General features: G+C 38.4%; 1 long non-coding RNA gene across 2 annotated transcripts; it reads right to left on the reverse strand.

Moving 5' to 3' along the window:
* Positions 1-667: 667 nt before the first annotated feature.
* Positions 668-8,762, reverse strand: LOC134161365 (uncharacterized). Of its 2 annotated transcripts, XR_009963952.1 has the most exons (4): positions 8,202-8,762; positions 6,309-7,042; positions 1,110-1,178; positions 668-869 (listed from the first exon to the last, which is right to left on the reverse strand). It is a non-coding gene; the product is annotated as an uncharacterized LOC134161365 (long non-coding RNA). The 2 variants fall into 2 exon arrangements; XR_009963951.1 differs by lacking the exon at positions 8,202-8,762 and having other exon boundaries at positions 6,309-7,153.
* Between the last annotated feature and the right edge of the window lie 826 nt (positions 8,763-9,588).

A 9,588-nucleotide genomic window follows, 5' to 3' on the forward strand; every position in this document is an offset into this window, starting at 1 on the left:
AAGAATTTACATGACCATGTCTGTAACAAAACCCTGCCACTGTGGCCTCGAAATCCAAAAGCACATCACAGAATCATTGAACAGTTAGGTCTGGAAAGGACCTTAAGATCATCTAGTTCCAACCCCCCTGCCATGGGCAGGGACCCCTAACATTAAACCATGTTGCCCAAGACTCTGTCCAGCCTGGCCTTGAACACCACTTCTTTGGGCAACCTGTGCCAGTGCCTCACCATTATCTGATAGTTTAATGAATCTCTGATATGTTGAGAACTGCAGTTCTGTTTCTCTCTAGCAATTTCCAAAGCTATCAGTATGGCATGATCAGTATAGTATGATTTTCCTTTTTTTTTTTTTTTTTTTTTTACAACTCAGGAGACTTGCTTTCAGTGAGTTAGGTGAACTCAGAACTGGTAAAAACCAAAGACCTGATGTTGAGGCTCCAAGGCACCTGGGAAAATTATTCATGTCAATAGAAAGCATTTTAGAACTCCTAGGAATGGGGGGGGGGGGGGGAAGCCTAGTATGATAAAGAATATTTAACAGGTTTTACTTTTCTGGCTTAGCTGCAGCTTTGATACAAGATCAACAGATTTCTGAAGTTAACCAGCACTTCAAGAAAGGGGAATTGGCACAGAAGATACCAAAATGAACCTCACACTCTCAAGAATTAAGAATTAAATTGTTTTATTCATTTCTCCATGTTAGGAGGACAGTGTTTATTACGACTATTAACCCCAAGTGTGGACATCACCCCATTCGACACTGCCGCTGGTCTATCCTTTCTTCACTTCATTGTGAAGGGGGTGTTATATCAAGAGGCAAGTGTCCCCGTACAAGAGAAGAGAAGATCTCCTGTGGTGTAGAAAAACCTAGAGAAACAAATCATTGAAGAAGTTAAGTCTTTTTTCACAAAACAGTAATATCAGAAATTCGAGCAGACATCATTAGAAAAAGATCTCTAACTAGCACCTATTTTCCTGGATAACATTACACATGCACCAAGGACTGAGCCATGGGTATCAAACTCCTGACTTTGGAAAAGGCCTTTCCAGGTCAAAGAGAGAAATGCAGTGAAGACTGTTCTAAAGATAAATTCTAGTTCCTGTTACCTTTCCTGTGGGTAGAGGAGTTCAATCTCTGCAACTGTTGGTCCAGCATCTTTCTCAAGCATTAAATTCCTGTGGAAATATTTCATGTGGAGGAAAAATTGTGTAAAAGTTTAGCAAAGTCAAACTGCAGTCTCTTTCTGCCTAATTCTCCCACTGGTAAAGCTTCAGTATTTGCCATTCGGTAAACAAACATTTCCATTTGGGCATGGACAAGCCCAATCACATTACATTTGCACTACTCCTCCCATATGCTGTTGTAAAGATGGAAGGGGAGAATAACCGTAACATTTGTGTTGTTTCAGTTGGCCTTGTGTTTGTTAGGTGGATGAGAAAACATATAAATATGAGAAGCATAACAAGTTTCCTTCTGACACTCACAAAACACTATACAATTTTTAGTCTTAATACACAATACCACTGAACAGACAGAATCCAGAGAATAAACACTAGCAGATGGTGCTTTGCAGAGTAGTAGTGAGGAAAAGAAACTACACACATGCCCTTGGGATAACCATACTTCTTGTAAACACAAGACATGAATTATTTGCAGTTGCACAAACAGTCAATGTGGCATCCCCATTTCTCATCATGGTATAACTGTAACAGCCACTCTGACTACTGGCCTCCCATTAGACTGGTAAGACAGAACTGTAAGATACCTGTGTATACAGCTACTGCTTTGTCTTCTCTCTCTGCTTCGCAGCACCTTCCTGTTTAGTCCACGTAGCACTGTATACAGTTTTCCTCCATATCTCTCCAGTTCCTTTCCCCCCAAAACTAAAGTATTTTATGACACAGATAAACTAAGCATCAAGAGGTCAGTAGTATTGCTGCTTCCACAATAAACAGGAAATCTGCTTAGAAAAAATGTGTAACTGGCCAAAGAGATAGCAACAACTGAGTTACTGGCTAATATAATACAGATTTTTTTTTCCTCCCTCTCTATTTTGTACAGGAGGTATCATCCCACTAAATCCTAGATATTAACGTATGTCCTTGAAAAATTATGAATGTGACAAGTTATTTTTTTCTGATTTTTTTTTTCCAATAAGGTATTGTAATCAAATGACCTCTAATAAAACTTCGTTTCCTCTCCACACCTCAATTACAGTGCAATTTCTCTACGATAGAAATTCAGTCCTGATATGGTAAACTGTAAATATACTACAATAAACCACAGATTAACATAACGGAAAACCTGTAGTCAGGAAAATGAAAAGCATTACATGATAAGGGAAATTTAAAGATTCATCATTGATCAAAAGCAACTGCACTTTCGAGTGGCAGCCATACAGGTTACTACTGACAAAGACTTCTGTTACTACTGCATATATTGCAAAAAATGCAGTCCAGCAAAACCTGTGCTTGACTACAACCCTCTGTCCTCATCTGATCAAGGCCGAGATCAGCACAGCTGATTATTCTTGGTTAAAGAGCATCCCACACCCCTGTTTGACCCACCTCAGCCCTATGCACCAGAGACATTTCAGCAGCCTACACTTTTTTAATAAGATACATCTACAGAAGCACATCAAAGAGTTCTGAAAGCAAAGAAAAGGCAACAAAAGACACAATTCACTGTCTGAAACACTTTCAAAGTCCTTTCTCGGCTGTCTCAGCGTCTCCTTTAACTTCAAGACAGACCAAAAAGCCTTCTCCCCAGCAACATCAATGAGTATTCAACTGACACCAGACTACAACTAGCTGTGTAGTTCTTACTCATTTTGACTGCTTTCCCTTAACCATTCTGCTTCCTATAGAAATGGACAACAGAACGACATATTTAACTCCCCAAACACGTTTTCCTCCTCCCAAACAAAAGAACCCCTCTATTACACTAAGACAGAGTACTATCTGCAGTTGCACATGGCAAATCGCCTCCAAATAAAAAAAAGCATACAGAAATTCACATAAATCTTTTATGAGCCCTTCCCCCACGCACACTTGGCAGAGCTTTAATACACTGACATACCACTATGCAGACTCTGTATATTCTAGTAACACTTGCAGTGTTTCTCCATGGAACAAAAAAGGGATGCAGAAATACCGTGAAGATGCCTTGCCTACGTACAGTGTGATTGTTAACTTTTCTATCAGCCTAATCCGTAACTCCCTTTTCAGATGGCATGAGGAACCTATCCACTATCCATTCCTCCTTTCACATACATAATACCCTTTGCCTGCCTGTAAAAGTCTGTGGCAAGAATGGAAAATATTCTGCTTTCTTCAAATCTCTGCCACAGAAGAAAACAGGATGCTTTGCTATGTCACATCTATTAGGAAATAGAATACCCTTTTGCATTGACAGCCATGTGAAAACATGAAGGATCTGGAACAGTACTATAAATTCCTGCTTGTTGTACACCCAAAATATCTTTTCTTAACAGATGACTAAGTCACTAAAATGGTCCCCTTGCTCATTAAAAAGGCTTACACATATTTGTATAGCTCTATTCTTTACTACGCTGAGAAGCAAAAGCTACAGGTATATCTGGACAAATAAACCCATGTTCAGGGCCAGATGACCACCCTTCTTCCCAAGTTTTGCTGTCATCTAAATTCAGTGCAGTAACATTTTTAATCCGCATGAATAACCACTCTATTCAGCAAGTGCTATGGTTAGTTTCCAGATCAACAGTTCTGTATCAGCTTTTAGATCTCCTTCTTGATAACCAGTCCCCAAAGCCTAGCATATATTATGTACAGAAAGTCTGGTGAGATTCCTCCTTGCAACAAAAAGCTGCGAACACTCAAGATCAGCAAAAGCTAGTTTATTGCCTCATCTTCATCTCTCCTGACAGACCAACATATGCTTCAGACTCCCCTGCCTCTACCACCAGAATTCACTTTCTCACACATCTCCAGTCTGACTGGATTTAAAAACCTTTCTCTATGAGCTTCATCTCACACACAGACTTTGCTCATCATTATATTTAACAAGACTCCTTTCAAATCTCCATCCAAAATACTTTTTTTCATTTTGCACATTTGATTCCATTCACTTTGCAGGAACTCAGCTCTGGGACTTCCAGCCTCTGTTCCACATACTTTTGGAGGCTGTATGAGAAGTGAGAAGCTATTGAGAAAAGTACACCAGCTGTTCATAGTCTTGTATTCATCTGATGTGCACTGGAGACTAGCTGCCTGGATATCAGTAACTCAGACCCAGCTTAGTTCCCATACCTAGGAGTCGTTCCTGATTTCAATGTGACTACTAATTCTTTGATGAGGTCTAGCTCAGTGGTCTCAAAAGTAGAGGGCACTTTCCCTGGGGCAGGATGCAAGGCAATACATGAGGCTGCAAGAAGAAAGTATTTTTTGCATCAAATACAACAAAATAAATGTTTAAATAGTGTTCATATCATCTTTACCTCATCCTGCTTTGATTTCTGGGCTTGTGTATATTTTATAATGTACACAGCAGTACATGTGTATAGCTTATAAATAGACATGTATCAGGGTGCATGCTTCAAATGCTTTTTACTGATATGGATCTTTTACAGACAACTGGTCTAGATAATTGAAGAGGTGGTTAAAACTACTAACTCAGAAACATAGAATTTACATTTCCCACTTTCAAAAGAGAATTGTAACTGTTGGTGCTTTGAGCATTTTTTCTATCTTGAGATACATAAATCATAGAATCAGCTCACTTGGAAAAGACCTCTAAGATCATCAAGTCCAAGCATTAACCGAGCACTGCTAAATCCACCACTAAATCATGTCACTATAGAGAACACTGTCCTTTACCATCACGGTGTTTCTAAGCCATCTATGATTTAATCTATATGGTGCTCTATAAATACCATTATACAGTAATTAATATCCACATAAGATTCACAGAAGAGAATAACTAATCTGCTGTTTGGCTTTTCCTGGTTTAGAGCTTTCACTTAACATTTTCAGGTTGGAAGTGACAGCATTTTGTTGTCTGAGAAAATTCTGCACTTTGTTTCTATATCAGTATCTGATTTTCTCATTACAGAAAAATCTCTAGACATTATGTGGAAACAACTTTTTCTTAAGTTTTCTGCAAAGATATTTGAGCATCTCAATGACTAAGTCCTTAAATCATTTTCATTATATTGTAATGAGCTAATGACTGGTGCAAACCTGAGAATAAATTTATCTCCTGTACTTACCAGTTCAGATTTACTGGTATGACTAGTTAAACTAACCAGTTAAAAAAATAGGGGGGAAAGTCTCCTCAAAGAGGCTTTTTATATATAGGAAACTTTGTAACAGAATTTTGAAAAACTGATTTGGACGTACTTGAGTAGGTTACTTGCTCCCTACCCAACAAAGTTAACAATGATTTAAGGATACAAGTTAGACATGATGTAAAACCTATTTATGTGTTACAGGTGAATCCCCTGTGGTTGTCTCTAAATATAAAGTAACCACCATGTATCACATGAAAATACTCAGTTCTTAAACTGTCATTACACCATGCAGCTGCTTGCTTATTATGCTTACAAATGCTTATTACATGCATTTGTAAACTATGCTCCTTGCACAAAAATAATGCATACTGACAATACCAGGACAGAAGTTCTTCACAGCCAATGGGGTACGAGGCTTTAGACCTGAAGGAACCAAATTTTGATGTGAAACGTAAATTTATATATACAGACATGTAATTTCAGTTATAACTAAGTAGCACTGTGGTGAAACACTCAATATGAGAAGTATATAAGAGAACCACCCAAAAAGTAGCATTACACAGCAGAGAGGCAAAAAAGAAAGCAGCAAAAAAAGCAGATGGGCTCTCAGCCTATGAGGCTGACCACTGGCTGACAGCAAGGATGCTTTTTAGCTGCATAAAACGAAATTGCACAGGTAAAGACTTCATGATCTTCCTCATTTATCCCCTGGTTTTTAAATCATGTTAAAACAAACATGTGACCGACGGCGTAACTATGACTGATCTTTCTGTGAGACAGAGAAATGGATGGATTAGATAAATTCCTTCCAGCCTTATTTTCCAGTACTCCTTTAAATGTGGCCATTTTTGTGAATCTTATTTTTTCAAGGCATATACTATGCCTTATAGAGGCAGTGGGGAAACCGGAATTGAATCTTTGAATCAAAGATCAGAATTAGGACATCAGGTAACCAAACACCAACTCAGACAGATTAACATGTATATTGTATTACAGCTAGTCTTTTGATCATGAGAATTCTTGAAATTAGACTCACCATTCAAAGGGGCAGTTCAGGGACTCTGCCTTTCTCTTCCGTCCCCCTTAGTTGAGTTAGCATTTTGCAATCCATTTCTCCCAGTACTGGAGGTTTCTCAGGTCAGTCACATGAGTTTCTTCTGCTGCTGCTGCCACCTACCAGTTTTATTACTCTGTTGCAGCAGAAGGGCATATAGAAGAAGTTCTTGTTCAGCATGCACATAATCATCATCTACACCATCTAAGATGTCACGGCTTATTCAAGTTCTGCAACATTTCCCCCATACACTAGGCAAAGCACTGGGCACAACCAAGATCAACACAAGGCTTTGAAAGCCACTACATAAAGAGGAAAGAGTACCATCTGTAAAACTACCTTTCAACCAACATTAAATATTAAGTTAGTAACTTCTGCAGAATGAAATTTTTATCAACTCTCCCCACCAAAGATCGTGTGAAGACACTGCAAAGAACTAGCACTGTCTGTCTTTCAAGAACAAACCTTCGCGTAACATATATGAAATCAGGTTAAGAGATGCAAAACTGTGAGCTAACATCAATTTGTTCACAAATCTGAGGAAAAGAAATTCTGGTTTTTTAGACATTGTTACAAACCCACAAATCTCTTCCCCAAAGACACCCAACACATGCCTGAAAGTGTTACACCCGTGTCCTATAGCAGCTGTTGCACAAAAATATACACAAATAAAGGAATAGGCCTGCCCAGTGCTGAGACGCAAGAAGTGGGTGTGTCTGAAAGGAAAAAGCATTGGAAACATAAGTAAAACAGGTCTGTAAAATCATCTCGCAAGTAAAATTAAAGACACAAATTATGCACCCAATTATACCAGTGCAATTGGACAGCACTCCTGGGAATTGATTTCCCAGAGCAATTCAATTCCAGGACTATCTAGTGTAACCGAGAGCAAAATTTGGCTCTAAAATTATTTCCTTCCACTTCAATTTGAAGCTGCAATTTATGGTATTGCTGATAAACCTTTCTGTGTTTCAGGATAATATAAATTGAGAATATGAAAAGCAGACTATTATGATACAGAAGAGTTCTTAATGTACACAGACAAAAAAATCTGAAACAAGTGCTAATTCTTTACAGATGTCATGGGAAATAAAATACTGCATCAGGAAACTTGGAAGCCTGAGTATCGGCTCATATTCTTCCACTTGGTATTCCAACTGTCTGATATTTACCGCCAAGTAAAATACAGATTCTCCTCCTTAAACAAAGTAAAAAAGTATTAAGTTCCCAGCACTTTTAAGTAATTTGAGATTAAGGGAGCGAGTTGCCAGAATAGGATAAAATGTACAAGTACTTGGATAGAGCAGTAAGGGCAACACAGAATGTGTCACTCCATCCTACACAAAGAGAAATAATCAGCCCTACCATCTTTCTTTGGCACACGTGTTCTCCCATCTGTCCTCCTCATAGGTTCCTGCTCTGTTGAATTTTAATAGAGTAAATGTTCTTAGTACTATTTCTTCACACCTATCAACTCCTAATTGATGCACTTGTATTTTACATTCACTTGCCAAATGGAAATCATCCCATCTTTCAAAAACCTAAGCTAAAATAGTACACTTGGAGGCAAACTACCCTGGAATTGATAAAGAAGAGGCGGAATGAACATATTACAAAACCATCCTGCACATATACTTACTTATATGAGGGGACTCACTTTTGTTTCACCTGAGTAAAGCAAAGGACAATGGCAGTTTTCTTAAAGATCAACATGTTTAAGGACAGGAAATAAAGCAGAAATGTAGAATTCTCTCTAAATATCACTGTTAAAGAAATCATTCAAGAAGTTTCACCAAAATGAACTGATGGGATGAAAGGAAGGTAGACAAGTTAAACTTACGAAGGTTACGTAAGAGCAGAAAAGAGCCAATTTACCTGACAACAGGTGGGGTTTGGATGTCACCAAACTGCTGCATTTACCATTTTACCCGCTTGCATTACTGGGGGGAAAAGTTTAGGAAGGAACATTCTCAAGGACTTTTCATGAGTTCTCACTCTCGCCATCAGAAAGGGGAGAAGGGAAGGTTTTCTCTGGATTGTTTGACTTTTTTTGGCTCCTGAAAAGTTTTGCAAAGAACAGTAACAAAGTGTGAACTGTTAGAACACATTTCTGTAAAAAAAAAGGAGAATAAGTCACACAAAGCAGAGCAACAGCGAATCTCACCCAAAGTCCGTGCATCTAGTTTGTGTCATCAGTTTAAGCAAACAAACAAAACAAAAACTTTTCAACTCAGACTGGATATATGAGAAGCCTGGAGGCTTCCAACAGCAGACCAAGATCCACCATCAGAATGCTCCAGAAGTTACTCTCAAAGGTTAAGAAAGACTTAAAGAAATAAAACAAAGGAAAAGGCAGCAAACATCAGGTTATAAATCCTGCAGTGTTCAGTTAAAGCAATTCCTAGATCAGTGAAAAAAAAACAAAAATGGGAAAAAAAATTAAAAAAAATAAAGACAGTAGCAACAGAAGTTACCTGGCCGAGCACCTACTATTCCATAGAGAGAACAGGAGTGGGTCGTGTGTCTCACACCAGCCATAAAGCCCATAAACCTTCTCAAAAAGAGTGAGCCATGAGAAAGATCCTGTACATACAATTTGTTTTCAAAGTCTCTCTAAGCCCTTAAGGTCCCTTATATATTTAACTGACAGATATTTGCAACAATGGGGAGAAAAGATTTAGCAAACGTCACTGGTTTCATTTGTTGTGTTTTGAAGTCCAGCATAACATCTGAAGAAGTATCTCCTTTGCGTCTGGCATACACAGATGTTCCAGAGGTTATTTCCTGAGTAAGTACCACACACAAAAGATAGCACACCAAGTGGGAGAAAATGCTCCAAGAGCAATCATCAGGTCAAACCAAAAACATTAACAGTCTACATATGCATCAAGCATTGACACTGTGTCATGGACAAGGTGTTGACATTTCAAGAGAAGATTTTACAGAACACATTAAAGCATTAAATACAAGGTTTAAGATACAATCCGTACATTGACAGAGCAAGACAGCAATTATAAACACTGTAACTTCAACAGAAGAAAGTCTCCAGTGTTACAAAGAACAAAAATTCATCAGATGTATTTTAAGAAACTTAATTCTTGCAAACAAAGAGTTTCTAACTGGCTCTTTCCAACATTAAAACACACAAAACCAGTAGGATCGCCATCAGCTGCATTAGCACTACTGCAATCCAGCACTACGTTGACCACTTCTCCAACACGTGCTTTCTAAACCCACATATGGAGGTAGTGTTACTGCAACT

This window comes from Pezoporus occidentalis, unplaced genomic scaffold (assembly GCF_034315485.1).
Source record: "Pezoporus occidentalis ecotype Australia unplaced genomic scaffold, CSIRO_AGI_Poc_V1 ctg172, whole genome shotgun sequence".
Lineage (NCBI taxonomy): Eukaryota > Metazoa > Chordata > Aves > Psittaciformes > Psittacidae > Pezoporus > Pezoporus occidentalis.